Source organism: Bos indicus x Bos taurus, chromosome 11 (genome assembly GCF_003369695.1).
Source record: "Bos indicus x Bos taurus breed Angus x Brahman F1 hybrid chromosome 11, Bos_hybrid_MaternalHap_v2.0, whole genome shotgun sequence".
NCBI classification, from domain to species: Eukaryota; Metazoa; Chordata; class Mammalia; order Artiodactyla; family Bovidae; genus Bos; species Bos indicus x Bos taurus.
In genome coordinates this window covers 12,610,115-12,628,938 of record NC_040086.1, presented here as the reverse complement: position 1 = coordinate 12,628,938, position 18,824 = coordinate 12,610,115, and the positions used below count along the sequence as shown (strand labels likewise).

General features: G+C 50.0%; 1 non-coding gene across 1 annotated transcript; it reads right to left on the bottom strand.

The window, feature by feature from the left end:
• Window positions 1–2,483: 2,483 nt before the first annotated feature.
• LOC113902002 lies at window positions 2,484–2,590 on the bottom strand. The gene has a single exon (XR_003513649.1). It is a non-coding gene; the product is annotated as a U6 spliceosomal RNA (small nuclear RNA).
• Between the last annotated feature and the right edge of the window lie 16,234 nt (window positions 2,591–18,824).

The following is an 18,824-nucleotide window of genomic DNA, read 5'->3' as shown; positions in this document are numbered from 1 at the left end:
CTGTGGATGGTGATTGCAGCCATGAAATTAAAAGACGCTTACTCCTTGGAAGGAAAGTTATGACCAACCTAGACAGCATATTAAAAAGCAGAGACATTACTTTGTACAAAGGTCCATCTAGTCAAGACTATGGTTTTTCCAGTGGTCATGTATGGATGTGAAAGTTGGACTATGAAGAAAGCTGAGCGCAAAAAAATTGATGCTTTTGAACTATGGTGTTGGAGAAGACTCTTGAGAGTCTCTTGGACTGCAAGGAGATTGAACCAGTCCATCCTAAAAGAGTTCAGTCCTGGGTGTTCATTGGAAGGACTGATGTTGAAGCTGAGACTCTAATAATTTGGCCACCTGATGCAAAGAGCTGACTCATTTGAAAAGACCCTGATGCTGGAAAATATTGAGGGCAGGAGGAGAAGGAGACAACAGAAGATGAAATGGTTGGATGGCATCACCGACTCAATGGAGATGGGTTTGGGTGGACTCTGGGAGTTGGTGATGGACAGGGAGGCCTGGCATGCTGCGGTTCATGGGGTTGCAAAGAGTCAGACATGACTGAGCAACTGAACTGAACTGATGACATATGATTTGGAGCATTATCTAATATACTTATTTGCTATCTGCAGTGGTAAGGTTTCTGTTCAGGTCTTTTGTTAATTTTCTTAGTTTTGAATTTTAAGAAAACCTTGTGTGTTTTGAATAACAGTTCTTTATCAGAAGTGTCTTTTGCAAATATTTTCTCCTAGCCTGTGGTTTGTCTTTTCATTTTCTTAACAGTATCTTTCCCAAGCAGAAGTTTTTGATTTCAGGGAAGCTGAGCTTATCAATTTTTTTCTTCATGGATTGTGACTTTAGTGTTGTAGCTAAAAAAAACTCATTGTCAAATTCTAGTCATCTGGTTTTTCTCTTCTACTATCTTCTAGGGGTTTTATAGTTTTGCAGTTTTACATAAGGTCTATGATCAGTGTTGAGCTCGTATTTGTGAAAGCTGAAGCTCTGTGTCTAATTCATTTTTAGCTTGTGGATATCCAGTTATTCAGCACTATTTGTTGAAAAGACTGTCTTTTTCCACTGTATTGCCTTTGCTCCTTTATAATATATCAGGTAAGTATGTTGATGGAGGTCTGTTTCTTGGTTCTCTAATCTGTTCCAGTGAGCTGTCTACTCTTTCATCAGTACCGCACTGACTTGATTACTGTAGCTTTATAGCAAGACTTTTTTTTTCTTTAAACAGCTTTATTTATTTATTTTTTTAAAATTTTGGCTATCCTAGGTCTTCACTGCAGTGGCTTTTCTCTAGTTGACGTGCAGGGGCTTCTCACTGTGCTGACTTTTCTTGTTGCAGAGCATGGGCTCTGGGGCACATGGGCTTCGGTAGTTGAAATTCCTGGGCTCTAAACCAGAAGCTCAATTGTTGTGGTGCACAAGCACAGTTGCTCCCTGGCATAGGGGATCTTCCTGGACCAGGGATCAAACTCTTGTCTATTGCATTGGCAGATGGATTCTTTACCACTGAGCCGCCAGGGAAGTCTATAGTAAGTCTTTTTTTAAATTATTATTTATTTATTTTTTACCTTACAGTATTGTATTGGTTTTGCTGCCATACATCAACATGAATCCGCCACAGGTGTACACATGTTCCCCATCCTGAACCCCCCTCCCACCTCCCTCCCCATACCATCCCTCTGGGTCATCCCAGTGCACCAGCCCCAAGCTTCCTGTATCCTGAATCGAACCTGGACTGGCGATTCGTTTCTTATATGATTTTATACATGTTTTAATGCCATTCTCCCAAATTATCCCCCCTACCTCTCCCACAGAGTCCAAAAGACTGTTCTATACATCTGTGTCTCTTTTGCTGTCTCGCATACAGGGTTGTCGTTACCATCTTTCTAAATTCCATATATATGCATTAGTATACTGTATTGGTGTTTTTCTTTCTGGCTTACTTCACTCTGTATAATAGGCTCCAGTTTCATCCACCTCATTAGAACTGATTCAAATGTATTCTTTTTAATGGCTGATTAATACTCCATTGTGTATATGTACCACAGCTTTCTTATCCATTCATCTGCTGATGGACATCTAGGTTGCTTCCATGTCCTGGCTATTATAAACAGTGCTGCAATGAACATTGGGGTACACGTGTCTCTTTCAAGTCTGGTTTCCTTGGTGTGTATGCCCAGCAGTGGGATTGCTGGGTCGTATAGCAGTTCTATTTCCAGTTTTTTAAGGAATCTCCACACTGTTCTCCACAGTGGCTGTACTAGTTTGCATTCCCACCAACAGTGTAAGAGGGTTCCCTTTTCTCCACACCCTCTCCAGCATATATTGCTTGTAGACTTTTGGATCGCAGCCATTCTGACTGGCGTGAAATGGTACCTCACTGTGGTTTTGATTTGCATTTCTCTGATAATGAGTGATGTTGAGCATCTTCTCATGTGTTTGTTAGCCATCTGTATGTCTTCTTTGGAGAAATGTCTAGTTCTAAAAATATGGAACGCTTCACGAATTTGCATGTCATCCTTGCGCAGGGGCCATGCTAATCTTTTCTGTATCATTCCAATTTTAGTATATGTGCTGCCAAAGCGAGCACTATAGTAAGTCTTGTTATCAGGTACTGTCAATCCAAAAACTTTGTTCTTCTTCAATATTGTGTTGGCTTTTCTGGGTCTTTTTGCATTTCCATATCAACCTTTTACAATCAGTTTTTCAATATCCACAAGCAACTTGCTTGGACTTTGATTGGGATATAGATCAAGTTGGAAAGAACTGACCTCTTAACAATATTGGGTCTTCCTAGACACAAAAATCCATGTTCTCTTTTGACCATTCTATCATCATATTCTTCTCCTTGGCATTATTAGAACATTTCTAAAATATCCTTCACATTATTAATTCTATTTTCTTCTGTGTCAAATACTCCTTTCCATTTCTAATGATTTCAATTCTTTGTGGCATTTCTAGTTTCCTTACTCTCTTTCCCCATCATCAGACTCCATTTCTCTTTAAACTCTTAGTCTTACCCTTTTCATCTCAGAGTAATATTTTATTATCTCATCTGTTACCTCTTTTTTCATAGAGTTCACCTTTTAAAAAATTATTTGAGAACACAAAGTAACTATTCCCTAACAGTTCTTTCAGTTCCTTACTAAATATTTGACCCAAGCATATGTATCATCTGCATCTTGATTGTGGTGCTTTATTTTACAGAATCTCTTTGGTCCATGGTGCCTTTTTAGCTTCCTCCTGAGGACACAGAAAAATAAAATCTGGTGTTTGGCCAGCTACTACAACCACTGGGTGTATTGTTCTTAGTTCCTATCAACTTCTTTGGGTTGCTGTATAAATCCTTCTGACAGATCTTAAGCTGGAGAGGTGGCTGGCAATAATTTACACAATCAATTCCGAGTGGAAGATAGGCAGAGCTGTGAGCGGTCCTAGCAGGAATTGTGTGTCTTGGACCCTAGCTCAGGGTCTGGGGAAGCTATTTTCTACTTCTGTTTTCCTGTTAGATCTGGCCTTCACACCAGATGTAAACCACCCTCCTTCCGTGGGTCATTGCCTGCTTTACCAGAGGCAAACTCCCTTGCAGGCTTTCTGTGGGAGGATGCTGCCACTCAAAACCAGGAGCCCCCCAGCGCTTCTTACACAGGCCGCTGCTCTGAAATATGGAGGGAAGACACATGGTGTTTGCCTCCTCTGCTCTCAGACCTCCTTCTCTGATAACCCTCATCCCTCAGATCAGGGTGCAGTGGTAGTGTCTGCAGGCTCTTTTCTCCTCACTTCCTTGTAAGGAAGTGTACTGCTTCTCAGATGGGGCCACTGAAGATTTGTTTTGCTGCTGTGATTCAATTTGCATTCATGCAATCCCCACCCTTAGCTTTCCGGATGTAAGGGGTGCTCTTCCATATTATCAGTGATCCTGTGCATTTCCTATTTCCACATTTCTAATATTTTGATCACATCGATGACAATCTTGGGTAAAGTGAGCAGAGATGAGACATCGGTACTCATATTATTGTCTTATTCAGATCTCAGTTGGTTTGTCCGTCTACTCATCCATCTAGTTAACTGTCATCAAGTTCAGATCTCCATAAATTTGGACCAAGTCTCATCATTTTGCTATTTCCTTCTGATTCAGCTCACATGGTCTCATCCTCCCTTTCCCACGTTGGGAAACTGCCCCCATAGTTCTAGACATGTCTTTATGTTTTTAAAGATTATCAGATGTTCTAGTCTTAGATCACTGATCTAAAAAATAAGTCAAATTCAGTTAAAACCAAAAGGTATGGATGGACCAGAGACTTTTCCTTAGAGAGGAAAAGGCACAGTCTTAATGGGGATAGGGTAGTGGTCAGGCTTCTAACTTCACCATTAATAGGCAAGACTGCCCAAGGAAATATCCTTCTTTTTATGGGGTCTCAAATTTACTCCATTGTTTAACAAGAAGGTTGAATCTCCAAAGCTTCTCTCCATCCGGTATTTTTGGATTTTGCAATGAGCCAAACTCTGCTGTAGAAAAGACAAGAGAAAGTTCAGCTCATATTTCTGGTTAAAGAGGCCAGATTTGTGATTGCATGGGTTTGTGGAGCCTTTTAACATCAGGTGAAACTAAACTTTGCTAACAAATATGGTAAGTTTAATATTTTGTTGAGAAAAGGAAGGGACCAAAAGAGGGACACAGAGAAACTGGATGAGAAAAAAGAGAGATGATGTGAAAAAGTAGAGAGATTGGAAGTAAGAAAATGAGAGAAGGAGAATGAGAGGGAGAGAGATGGAGAGAGAATGAAACGATGTGGAAAGAGAGAGGGACAGAGGAGAGCCACCCAAGGATGGTGTGGCTGGGGAGTGAGGGTCTGGACTGGTGGGAGCGGGGGGACAGATGAATTGAGGAGGGTGTCATTCATGCTGGTCACTGCCTGAGGTGACAAACAGAAGCTCCGAAGGGCGTGTCCTAGTGGCTGCCTCCTACTCAGCACCACTCAAACTGCCCGCTCTGCCCTGAGCGCCGGAGATGCGGCTGGTGCAGTGACATCCGGGCCCCACTAGGGGGCCGCGGGCCTCCCTTGCACTCCAGTGCAGACTTCCTCTCCTGGTAACCCGAGATCCATTTCCTAATTTCCTCAGTTCCCTGGAGAAGTAGGGATAGAATTGTGATGAAAGGAATCCTAAATAGAATAAAGGACACACACACGCACACACGTCTTTGTGGAAGCAGTTGTTGTGTGTGAAAATGATAACTGCTTCAGAGAGGCTGAGTCTGGCCTCCATAGCTTCTTCGTTGGTTTCCCTTAGCAACCAATGACTTTCTCTAAAAGCCAGCAGATAGTAGGATGTGAGGAGCTCAAACCCAGTGCTCTGTGACAACCTGGAGGGGTGGGACGGGGTTGGGAGGTGGGAGGGAGGTTCCAGAGGGAGGGGACATGTATATGCCTATGGCTGACTCTTGTTGATGTATGACAGAAACCAACACAATATTGTAAAGCAATTTTCCTCAAATTAAAAATATATATTTTTTAAACCGCAGGTGGAGTTGGGTGCTGGGTTACAGTCCAGGATTAGAATCTACCCTTGGCTACAGTCCGATTCAGTCCACAGTCAGTGTTAGGATCAGTGTGAGGCCAGGCTCTGATTGAGGTGGGAGGTGGAGTTATTCTGTAACTGGTAATAGAATGACTATAAGACAAATAAGTGCCCCCATGACATTTTGAACTCTGTTCTCTAAGGGAAAAAAACAGGGATGATTTCCTGGAGAGAATACGTTTCTAGTGAGATTTTGAAGAAGAAACTTGAAACCCTGAGGGACAAGAGAGGGGCTGAACACAGTTGAATGGAATGGTAGGAAAAGTCCCCAAATGATGGTGTCTCCTGGTCAGGGTCCAGCTCATCGACAGACGCCTGGACTCCCAAGTCATCTTCTCTCACCTTTGGGAAAAGCAGACTCTCTACTGGCTTGCCAGGGGGCACTTCTCCACACATTCCTAGCTCCAAGTACTCCTGGTCTCTGAGTCTGCACTCAGGGTTGCCAGGGCAGGGGCTGGCGTCGGGCAGGGGCTGGCGTCGGGCAGGGGCTGGCGTCAGGCAGGGGTGACACAACCTGGAAACAGGGAGTGGCCATGGAAACAATGTGAGTCCAGCATGTACCCTCAAGCCACTCCCAGGCTGGCGATGGGCAGGGTTGTCACTGAGGGAGCCAGAGCCCTGGGGTGGGAGCTGCAAGGGGCTCACTCAGCCCAGAGCCACCTTCTTCAGGAGGCCTTATCAGGTGGCCACCCCGATGTGGCAGCTGCAGCAGGCCAAGGGCCATTCCACTGTTCCGTGGCACTTTTCACTACAGTTTTCAGTACACATCTTAGCCCTGTTTTCTCAAATGAGAGCCTCGGTAAGGCACGTCTGTTCCTTAGCAGTTGCATTCCTTCTGCACCTGTTAGCAGTCTCTGACTTCCTTAGGTTATGGTCTTTATCCATTAGTCAAAGGCCTCCCTAAAGAGAGTCCACCTGTCAGAAGATGGCTCTCTGGGAAGGCCCTCCTGTCGACATGGGGAGGGAGATTCCTAAGGAAATGCCTCCACCTCCGTATGGAGACACTTCTTCCATCAGTCTGCTGCTGCTGCTGCTGCTAAGTCGCTTCAGCCGTGTCTGACTCTGTGCGACCCCATAGACGGCAGCCCACCAGGCTCCACCATCCCTAGGATTCTCCAGGCAAGAATACTGGAGTGGGTTGCCATTTCCTTCTCCAATGCATGAAAGTGAAAAGTGAAAGTGAAGTCGCTCAGTCATGTCTGACTCTTAGCGACCCCATGGACTGCAGCCTACCAAGCTCCTCCACACCCATGGGATTTTCCAGACAAGAGTACTGGAGTGGGGTGCCATTGCCTTCTCCGTCCATCAGTCTAGAGGTTCCTTAAGATGATATCTCCTTCAGGTCTCTATCAATGTGGGTAATCAATGAAGGATCTTCTCCACTGTGCAGCCCTTGAGAGTAGGTCTCTCCAGTAGTCTGGGGTCCGTGGGGATGTCATCGCCTCCAGCAGACTGGATAGCCCCTGCAAGTTCCTGGACAAGAGCAGTTGAAGCAAGACAGAGGCATCAACCACAAAGCCAAGTCAGGCTCAAGTGAAGGTCAGGGCAGGATGTCAGTCAATGCCCAGGTAGATGTTATAAAGAAGGTGAGGGCAGGCATAGTAGTTCTCATGATGTTGGTAACTGAGGGAGCAGAGATAGTGGCAGTCATGGAAACAGGGATTAAGCATTGATGGCGGTTGTTGCAGTGGGGGTGACCATGGGACGAGGAGCAGGGATGGTGGAGGGGGCAGAGGCTTCAAACCACCACCATTATCCCCAGAGGGAAGGATCCTGGAGCAAGGGGAGTGGAGAGCTGGGGAAGAAGAAGGATGATCTAGAATAGCTGGGAGAGGATCTAAAACATAACTTGTTTTTTGTTTTCTTTTGTAAAAAAAAAAGGGCAAAAAAGCACTTTTGAATGGAAGTGGTTCAAATTTGACCTGAAACAAGAACACCAGTTACGGAGCCCAAGGCTGTGGGTTTTACAAGACGTGAGTGAGAATGAGCAGCAGAAAAGCCCACAGGACCGAGACTGTGGACCCGAGAGGGGAGAAGGGCCGCTTTGATGGAGACTTTGCAGGGTGATGACCCTGAAGCCAAAGATGAGGAGGGTGAGGAGGCCTCCATGCCTCCCGAAGGTCCAGAGGAGGCCGAAGTGCCTGGGGCTGCCCAGAGCTGACTGGATGGGGAAGTCCTGAGGCCAGGTGGCAAAGCTCTCTTGTCCTTCAACCTCTTTTGTTTTCCACTCAGGGGAAGGTGGGGCCGTGTGAAGGACATCAGAATCAGCTGGTGAATGTTAAAAGTATAAACATGCCTCCTCACAACATGTCCTGGGTGTTCTGACTCAGTTTCCAGGGTGTGGCCTGGGCACACGTATTTTTAAGAAGCTTCTAAGGTGATGGTGATACAAACACACAGACGTCAGGACCGATGACCAGATGCTATATTCAGCAACCCCACCTCTGCGGCCGGGGTATTTATAGCTGAAGGCAATAATATCTCCATATCATCACATTCTCACCTGCCCCACCCAAAGGGCCTTGGAGCCTCAGGTGACTGCCTGGTATGAGAGGGCAAGAGGCAGGGAGCAGGGCTGCAGCCAGGCCCAGGATGGTCATTTCCCGATAAAGACCTGACGCCAGCCTCAAACAGGAAAGGCAAAGTGTGGGTGCCCAGCCGCGTCTGCATGCCGACCCCCTGGATTTCCCGGAGAGGAGACCTGGGGGCGGGGGCTGGAGGTTGGGGGAAGGATGCAAGGAGCCCCCAGAGGGTGAAAGCTGAAGGAAGAGGAGGCCAAGGTGGCACTGGTGGATGTAGCGGGACAGAGCGGTGCGGGCCCAGCCCACCGGCCCTCTGAGGGAGCTGTGCTCTGCGCTCCTCCCACTCGCCTGCTCTTCCAGGCCAGCTCCCATCCGGGCTCATCCAAGAAGCCCTCCAGGCCCCAGGGACTGCAGCGTGCTTCTCCTCGACTGGGCGCCCAGAGCGTGTTCTCTGTATTTGAGATTAGACACCTCCAGTCCTCATATTTGACTAGTCCTGACAGTTTTTTCTGTGGTGTCCTCACAGATGGCTTTCCCCACCCCCCAACTGATTGTCTTTTCTGACCTTCAGGCACCAGTGCCCCAAGTTAACTGTGGGGAGCATTTATTGAGATGTGATGTTTTGATGCAAGGGTGGGACAAGCACCCAATGGGAAGGGAGGGCTCTTGAGTTCTAGCCCCACTCTGCCCCTTTCTGGCTCCTGGGGACTCACTCCAAAGGAAAAGACACGGCAGTAGCTTGTTCCTGCCTCTTCTCACTTCCTCAAGCCTGGTGATTCCGTGTCCCTTGTTCTAACACTGCAGCCTGATCCCTGAGTAACTGAAAGCTGAGCCCCGACCCGGGGCTCAACACTGTTCTGACTGCAGGCAGATGGGGAGACTGAGGCAGTCTCTGCGATGCTGACAATCCTATTCTCTCCTTCTGAGGCTCTGCAAGGGGGTGACTTCAGGTCACAGGCCTTGTGAAAAAGAGCTAAGGTTGGCAGTTCAGGTTGAGGGAGGGACTTGATCAAAAGACAAACGGAGGACAGAGTGAGAAAGGCCTTGGGAGTAGACAGCTCACTTTGAGGATGGGGAGGCCCGAGGTGAAGAGGGGGTGGCCTGTGGCAGAGTGAGCTGGGGAGAGAGTGGGTCTGAAGATCGGCGTGTCCAAGTGGTGACCCCAACTGCAGGGAGAAGGCAGGGAGGGTCAGAGTGGGAGGTTTGGGTGCAGAGAAATGCTGGGTCCAAGGTCCAGAGGGAGGGGATTAGGCTGCACGTTTAAAGCAGCTCAGATACTGGTGGGGTTTTTCAAAGTCCTCCGTATCAGCTGCTCTCTCAGTGGCTCCACCGTCACCTGAAGTCTGGCCAGAGAAACTGCTCCAGGGCAGGAACATGAGCCTTTAGGGCAAAACCCACTGTCTCTGCCAGGAAGCCCATCTCTGAGGGCCCTCTTGCCTTCGCAGCCCTCAGCCCTGCAGCTCCAAACCTGTCTGTTTCTCCGTGGGTTACAGAGGAGTGTGTGTGTGTGTGTGTGTGTGTGTGTGTGTGTGTGTGTGTGTGTGTGTGTATGTAAATTTAAGAAAGAAAGGAATCAGCTGTAGGGAGAGAAGGACATTTCCTTACCCCAGAGGGAGAAGAATGTGCTGGTAGACACTTGTCTGTTCTAAACAGGGTGTGAGTGAGGAGGACTCTAAAATGTTTTTTTTTTTTTTTGTAATCAGCTGTGTGTGGAGACAGCAACCCTGGTAAAGAGGTCAGGAGCCCTGATGGGCCTGAGGGTTGTGTAAGATCTGGCACCTCCCAGGTAGCCAGACAGTCCTTTTACTGCCCCTGGGGACCTGACAAGGCCTTAGGCAGTCCTGCTTGTGTTTGTTCTTCCTTGCTCCATGCCTCCTGCCTTCTCAGGAGGTCCTCCTGGCCAGGCCCCTAGCCTCCACGCTGGAGGGCGAATCCGTGTCAAGGATGATGATGAGAGACAGGAAAGCACCCATCCACACAAGGGCTTCTGCAGAGACACACACAGGTGTTGGGCAGCTTTATCTGGAGTAGCCTCAAGATGGAAACAGCCCAAACACCCATCGACAGGTGCGTGGATAAACATCTCCAGTAAATCCATCCAGTGGAACACTAGTCAGCAATAAAAAGGAACAAACGACTGATTCATGCCACAGCTTGGACAGAGCTCAAGATAATTATGCTGAGTGAAAGAAGCCAGGCCAAAAAAGGGCACATGCTGTATGATTCCACTTATATAAAACTCTAGAAAATGCTAACTAATCTATAGTGACAGAAGGCAGAGCAGAGGTTGTCTGGGGACAGGGAAGGGACTGGGAGGGGTGGGAGGACGGATGACAAAGGACAGGAGGAAATGTTTTTAAGAGGATGAAGGTGTTCATTATCTTTTGAGGAGGACAGAGGTGTTCATTATTTTGACTGTGGTGACGGTATGCAGATATCAGAAATGGTCCAACTGTCACCTTAAATAGGTCTGTTTACTATACATTAGTTATACCTCAGTGAAGACTTCCCTGGTGGCTCAGCAGTAAAGAATCCACCTGCCAATGAAAGGGATGTGGGTTCAGTCCCTGGGTCAGGAAGATCCCCTGGAGAAGGAAATGGCAATTCAGTATTCTTGCCTGGGAAATCTCATGGACAGAGGAGCCTGAAGGGCTATAGTCCATGGAGTTGTGAAGAATTGGACAAGACTTGGTGAAAACAACAACAAAGACGAATACCTCAATAAAGCTGTTTGGAAAAAGAGATGGTAGTGGTGATCATGGTGACGGTGACCAAGCTGACTCGAAAGTTGCAGACAATCAGCCTCAGGCGTGAACAAGGTCACCACTTTCTGTAGTAATTCAGATACCTGCCTCTCCCTATAAACTGTGGGGATGGGCAGGGGCTGGTGCTTCATCACGCCTGTCCCCAGCATCCTGCAGAGGGCTCACCATGCAGCAGGCACACAATGAAGAGTCCATTTGTTCATCTTGGCAATGACAACTCAGCATGAGACATGCTACAATGCGAGAAGCCCAGGGGACTGTGGGAGCCCAGAGGAACAGCACATGGCCCAGGAAGGCTTCCTGGAAAAGGTCATGCCTGAGCTGAGACTGGATGGGCAAGTAGGGGCTTCTGGGGTCAAGTAGGCTTGGTTGTAGGACACAGCTTGTGTCAAGGACTGGAAGCCTCACAGAACAAAAGGTACTAAGGAAGTTCAGGGTGAAGGAAGTCGGGGTAGGAAAAGGGAGGAGCAGGAGGTCAGATGAGTTTATTAATGGATGGGAGGATGGATGGATGGATGGACAGATGGATGGATGAGTTGGTCATGTCTGCAAAGCCATGGGGAGCTCCTACCATGAAGCGGGTGTGGAGACTGACAGTGGTGCCCCAGAGGTTTCCTTCAGATGTCAGAGAGACCTCTGCCACTTCAACTGAGGTGCTTGGGTCTGCTACTCATGTGCCCATCCTGGGACCAGCTTATCAAAAGCAGGGATAAGGATGCATGCTTTTGGAGAGACAACCTCCTCCCCGCCACTCCCAATCCTTACCTGCTATCCCTCACTGGAGGAGAGAGGGTCTGTGACTCTGGGGACGGTCCTGAGCAGTAGATTTCCTCCTGGATCGTGCTATGAGGCCCCCCTCAAATCCTTCCTCTGCATCCTGCCATGTTCAGACCTGGAACAGCAGTGTAAACAAGATAGGGTTGTGTAGGCGTGAGTGGAGGGGGCGTCCTTTTCTGAGGGCTGTCAGCTGGAATGACCTGGGCTGGCCCTGCCGGTCCCTGGGGGCAACAGGAATGAAGTGAGAAGAATGCAGCCTGTGCTGGGCTTTTCCAGGCAGGCCAGCTGTGCTCCCCACCCAAGGGGTGGCCTTGGGCAGCACAGTCAGACCTGCCCCGAGGCCTGGGGTGAGCCAGCAAGGTAACCTCTTGCCCTGGCTCGAGCCCACCCCGTGTGTGGCCTCCCTTCCCCAGGACACAGACTGCCTTGCACCCTGGCTCAGCCTGGTTTTTGTAAGGTGCAGCCACCCAGCAAGGCTGGACCCTGCCACCCATCCTGAGGACCGATTTTCCCCAGCAGCCTGTGACTGGGGGCTGCAGAGACCACTTGTCTACGGGTGAGGAGAGCCCAGTGGAGTGGATTTGTCTTGACATCCATAGCCCCTCACTCTTCCCTCTGGATCCATGGTTCCTGATCACCCTTTCTTCTATATAGCTCTCCCTCTTGTCCCTGACACTACCTAAAGCCCTCTTCTGCCCACCCTACTCCCATCCCATGGCTTCTCGTCACCTCCCAGCTCAAGCCCAAGCAATGGCTACCAGCTGCCCTCTGTGTGATGAGCCCCTGACTGACGGGAGTATCTGTTCACACACTTTGTGGATTTGTAGAACTGCCACCAGCTGTGCCCACTAAGGGCTGGAGCATTTGAAAGCCATTCTGCCTTGCTGTTTTCTCCTGGACTGGTTGCTTTGTCCAATTAGCCTTTGGGCTCCAGGGAGAGCAGGCTGTCCCAGGGATGCTGCAGCTGCAGAGATGGTGCTCAGCCCTCTCTGGCCTCTGCCAGCTTTGCCCAGCGTGAGGCAAGGGGTGAGCAGTACCCATCCTCCCTGCCCAGGCCTACCCCCAGTGCCCCCCTGCTCCCTGCCTCCCTGGAAGAGAGCTTTCCGAAGGCCTGCTCCCCAATGGCCCTTGTTCACTTCACCCAGTCCTGGGGAGGAACTGGGTCAGTCCTTTTCCATGGTGGTTCCAGGGGTGCCCATAAACTCATATATTCCAAACCTCAGGCCCTGCAGACTATTCCATTCATGGTTCACAGATCCTCAGGGCCCATGTCTCCATGCAGTCTCAGGGAAGAAGAGGAGAGAAGGAAGAGGGAGTGTTGTGGTTACCACCACATCCCCTATGCCAGGGACTCTGAAGCCTTTGGGGACAGCGCCAACCAGAACCAGAGCCTGAGGGCAGTTGGGTTGGGGGCCTGGGACCATCTCTGATGGCTCTTGGCAGAAATCACATGGTTTCACAAGAAATTAACCTCTCCCTTCCTCCTGCTTCTTCTTTCCTGCCCTCTATAGAGAGCAGTGCTCACCAGGGATGCTGAAGGACCTTTGCTCCCCTCTACAGATGCCTCCAGGATGCAGACTGGGAAGGAAGCTTCAGTTCAGTTCAGCTGCTCTGTTGTGTCTGACTCTTGTGACCCCCATGGAATGCAGCACGCCAGGCTTCCCTATCCATTACCAACTTCCAGAATTTCCTCAAGTTGGTAATACCATCCAACCATCTCATCTTCTGTTGTCCCCTTCTCCTCCTATCTTCAATCATTCCCAGCACCAGGGTCTTTTCCAATGAGTCAGTCTTTCACATCAGGTGGCCAAAGTATTGGAGCTTCAGCTTCAGCATCAGTCCTTCCACTGAATACTCAGGACTAATTTTCTCTAGGATTGACTGGTTTGATCTCCTTGGTATCCAAGGAACTCTCAGACAAGCTAAGTCTGTGTCTTAAAAGGCAAGTGCACTTGAGTAGCTGGAACTGGGAAAGCCAGCCTGAGGCTGAGACACTAACAGGCTGTCAAGTACAAATGCCCATCTTACAGATGGGGAAGTTGAGTTCTGCCAGCCCTGATCTGAGATTTCTGAAGGCAGGGCCCTGGATCCCTATGAGATATCCAGATCTGTACTTCCCAAGCTCTCTCTCCACACACACAGGTAATTCCTGGTCACTGAGCCCTTTGTGGATTTAAGACTGTGCAAGTGACATGAAACATACAAATGGTGCATCTCTTATTCTTGGATTGAAGCCATATCATAACTCCAAATGTTCAGTGAAATCTGAGCAGCCACAGCAAGGCATGGGCAGAGCTGGCTGCACCAGGCCACCACCTGACCTGGGGTTTCCCTATGAAGCAGAAAACTGGGCTTAAGCTATTTAGATGGGGAGGATGGATATTAATAAAATGAGAGAAGGTTTGGGGTACATCAGAGTGGACCCCAAAGAAGGGAATCCCCAGTCACTGTTGGTAGCCCAGGCTCTGAGCCTGAGAAATGGAGGGCCCCGCCCCTGCTCTGCATTGCCCAGTTGGTTAGGAAGCAGAGAGAGGAAGCTGGTAGCCAGGAAAACATCTTGGACCATTTTTTTCCACTGGTGAATCAGAGGAGAGTGGTAATGGGAGCCAGGCTGACCTGACCCCAGTCACCTCCATGAGTCATAGCTGAGGTCCCTGTGCTAATCTTAACCCCTCAAAGAGGACTTGTTGGGACTTGCCATCGAGACTTGACCGCCAAAATACTCTTGGAGCTGATGTCACCTTGGGAAGGCCTGGCCCACTCTGGCAGGGTTGGAACCAGAGTTGGGAGGGGCTGGTTAGAGTGTTAGATTCTGCCTCCGGCTCACCTGTGACCTTGACCAGGTCTCTGTGAGGAGTTCAACTCCCACGGCTCCCAGCTCTGACATTCCCCCAGAGCTCAGCTGAGCTGGGATCTGAGAGGGCCAGCAGGAAGCCTTCAGGCCAAGTCTGGCCCTGTCCTCATCATCAGCAATTGCCCACTGAGGACCTGACTCCTAAAGATGGGCAGCAAGTTACGGCCCATCCTGGGTGGGGGGCCCAGCCGCTCTCCAAATTTGTTGTGCAACTTTGGACCAATTGCTTCCCAAAGCCCTTTTCTACACTAGAGGCAGCACAGCTTGGGTTTAAGGCATGGAGCTAGCTTGGGTCAGAACCTCTGTTACAACACTTAGTAGCTGGGTATCCTGGGGCAAGGCATGTAACCTTACCAAGACTGTTTTCAGGTCTGTAGAATGGGAAGAATGACAGTACTTTTCTCAGGGGATTGTTGTGTGGATTCAGTTCAGTTCAGCCACTCAATCATGTCCGACTCTTTGTGACCCCATGGATTAAATAAGGTAATTGATGTGAAATGCTCAGTCCACAGCAAATATTCAGTAGATCCTTGTACTGTCACTGCCAGCTACTACCTCTGGGACTCAATTACATCCCTATACAAAAAGAGAGGTGGTGAGAATGATTTCTACTTCCCTTTCTCTAGTCGTCATTTTCTCTAATCAGCTTACCCAGCCTGTGCCATCAGTTCAGGTACCATGACTTGTGAGGAATGAGGAAGCCATGGGGTGAGGAAAGATCTCCAGAGCTGTAGAGAAGGGACGGGGAGGTGACAGAGGACCAAGGGTGAGCTCTGGAGAGGCTGGGTGGAGAGAAGCTCAGCACGCTCTGACCCTCAGGGGCAGGAGCCCAGGTGGCCCTGACCTCTGGGAGGAAGTCTCCTCCTTAGCTGGCACTCAGGTTTCCCCTGAATTCTAGCAGAAGCATCTTCTCACAGTTTATCCAGGTGGTCTTTTCATCATGCTCTTAACCACAGTTGCATCAAACGTGTGCTGCTAGAGGAGTTGGTTAGGCGTGTTGCTCCCCCGCCTTTCTTCCTGGCTTTCTGAGATGTGTGTGCGTGTGCATGGGCATGCGTGTGTGCGTGTGTGTGTGTGTGTGTGTGTGTGTGTGACAGAGAGAGGTCTGGGACTATCCACCAATGTCCTGTTGGGTCATCTGAACAGACAGATATGGGCATCTTTGCCGTCTATCAGAGAAGTGGGGCAGCCATGGAGCTGTGTCCTGGTGATCAGGTCAGGACATGGAGGCCTGGAAGCTTGGGCCACAATCTCCAGAATCCTATTCAGGACCGTAAAGGGCCCTATTCCTTTCCTAGCTAACAGCAGGACTGCCCCCCCAGCACCTCTGGAGACCAGGAAAGAAGAGAAGCCCCCTTCGCTCTGGAAGAATGGCTGTGGATGGGGTTCAGGGCCAGGGCCAGGGCCAGGGTAGGACAAATGGAGATAACCCTCCCTTGGGAAGGTGAGGCCATGATAGAGACCCTCTTGGGAGGGAGGAGGAGATGGGTCTGAAGCACCTCGTCTAGGTGGGCTTGTCTTATCCCAGTCAGGAGGATTCTGGAACACTTGGAGGGCCTGGGTACCTGTAGGGGGGTTGGGGGGAAACCAGACTGGAGAATCTGGGAAGCAGGTGCTGGGGGCACAATGAAGACATGGTGGGCATCAATGCTGGAGTCTATAGAGGCTGCTAAGGAGCTGGAGGTGAGAGAAAACCGCAATGAAAAGGCAGCCTGGGACCCTCTCAGTTCCCATCCTCATAGGATGGCGGAGGAGAAAGGAGAGGGTGGGGAGGGCCAAAGGCAATCCCTAGACGTAGAGAGCTTTGACTCAAGGGTCAAGGGAACAGCTGGGAAAGCCACTGGCACATCTGGCCAGGCTGGGCTGGAGGAGGGTTAGCCTGTGCAGGCAGGAAGCCAGAGACTGGTGGAGAGAGATAGGGCCGGTGTTTATTGCCCTGCCGGCTGAGGTGTTGCAACAGGAAGAGGGCTGGGGGGAGGAGGAGGCGGCTCAGGCGGAAACAATTTATCTGGAGCACGAGGAACAGCTGGGGAGGGAGGCCAGCTCTGCTGCTCTCCAAGGCCAAGTGAGATGCGAGGAACGGATGCCTGGTGCCAGCGCAGCCAGCAGTCCCTGGCTCCTGCCCCCTGCTTCCCCGCTGCCCTGGAATCCAGCCCCTCGGTCCTCAGCAGGGTCATCCGTCAGCCGTTGCCCAGTCCTCATCCCCTGCTCTGCTGCCTTTCCCAGTAGGCTGCCCCAGCAGACTGCAGGCTTTACCTACTGCTGAAAGTACAGCACTGCACAGTCTTTCACCGTGTGGCCTGTGAGACAGGCGTGTGCTTCATTTTCCAGAGATGGAAACAGAGGAGTCATAAGTGATTTGTCCAGGACTACCCAGTCAAGAACTTGAGCCCCAGAGTCTTGTTTCCAGAATCACTCAGATGCCACTGGGCACCTGGAGTGGGCTATGGGCCTGAACTTGGCCCTCTGCGACAGGCTCTCCCTCCTCAGCCTAGCCTTGGGATGGCTTCCCTCCACCCAGCTCACAGTCCACCCCCTCAGTCCCCATCTCCCCCCCCCAGGGACTGATCAAGCTATCACTTGCCCCTCCTAAGTCTCCTTGCCCACAGCCAGACACATGGAAACAGCAGCAACCTCAGAACCAAGAGTTCTGAGCCCAAGCAAGGAAGAGGACCCAGAGCTGGCAGAGTTCTTCTGGAACTCTCCCCCACCTCTTGAGATGGATGTCCAGAATGACATGAGCAGCTGGGGCAGTCATGAACCACTGACTTCCCTCCTGGAGGAAACTTGGAGGATGGGAAGGCAAAGGAGAAAAGTGGGCACCGCTTAGGAAGACTTCTTGAGTTACACCCATTTTTGAGATGAGGAAGAAGAGGCTTGGGAAGCCCTGCCAAATTGGGAAGGGCAGACCTCTCCTCTCCACTTTTAAGATGCGCCAGCCAAAAAACTGGGACGCTCCAGCCATACATTCAGCCAGTCCTTAGGCGGTGTCATTTCCCACCCTCAGGGATGTCACAGAACCCAGCTCACTTGGAGCCACGAGTGAAACTGGACACTCTCCAGGTCAGGGTCCTTGCTGCCTACCTCTTTATGTCTTATTCATGGAAATGGAAGTGACATGAACAAGATTTGTCTGTGTCTCATACCAAGCCAAGTATTGCCATATTCAGTCCTTGCAACAATCCTATAAATAAAGCAAGTGTAAACACTCCCAGTTTTTAGATGGAGACACTGAGGCCTAGAGAGAAAAGAACTGGCCCAGGGTCAAATAACCAGTCAGTAGCTATAATTTCAGAGAAGGCGATGGCACCCCACTCCAGTACTCTTGCCTGGAAAATCCCATGGACGGAGGAGCCTGGTAGGCTGCAGTCCATGGGGTCGCTAAGAGTCGGACACGACTGAGCGACTTCCCTTTCACTTTTCACTTTCATGCATTGGAGAAGGAAATGGCGCCCCACTCCAGTGTTCTTGCCTGGAGAATCCCAGGGACGGGGGAGCCTGGTGGGCTGCCGTCTATGGGGTCGCACAGAGTCGGACACGACTGAAGCGACTTAGCAGCAGCAGCAGCAGCTATAATTTAAATGGATGGATATCAAGCACATACTGTGTACTGGTAAAAATATGTGATGTTATACTGCAGTGTCAAACAGCCCCAGAATTTTACTATAAGCAAAGTCTTATTATTCTGTCACTCAAACTGCAGCTGGACTCTTCAGAGTAGCTATCATCCACTCTTGTTGCAGGCTGCTTTGAGTTGGGGCTCTGTCATCTCATCAGCAGACATTCACAAGGTGGGGATGAGATAGTTCATTGTTCAGAACTAGCCCCAGGGCCCTTCTTCCCTTCAAGGGGGTGAGGACAGTTGTGGGGTGAGTGGAATGCTGGTGACCACCACTGCCTCCACACAGACACCATGATCCAAGCTGGGCTTCAGCCATCAGTGCTGGATCCTACCCAGTCCCCGAGCCCCCGGGCAGTGCTCTCAGCATGAATGTTCTTCAGTAGGGTTCTGCAATAGGCTCCAACCAGACTGGGCTCCTTCAGCTGGTTTGAGCTTAGGGCTCAGCCTCAGGTGAACCTAGAAGAACCCATGATATGAACCCATCTCGCCCAAGTCCATTTAAAAGTCCTACTTCCTCAGAGGCTGCTTCTCCAGGTAACCACCTACTGGGATCACTTCCCCAGCATGAGGTGAAAGCTCTTTCCTTCTCTCTCTCCTCTAATCATTTCCCTGCCATAGCCTGGTCAGCAGGTTTCCCCACCATGGGCATCGGCAATCCACAGAGAGGCCTCAGGGGAATGAGAAATCCACCCCCCGGCCTCAAG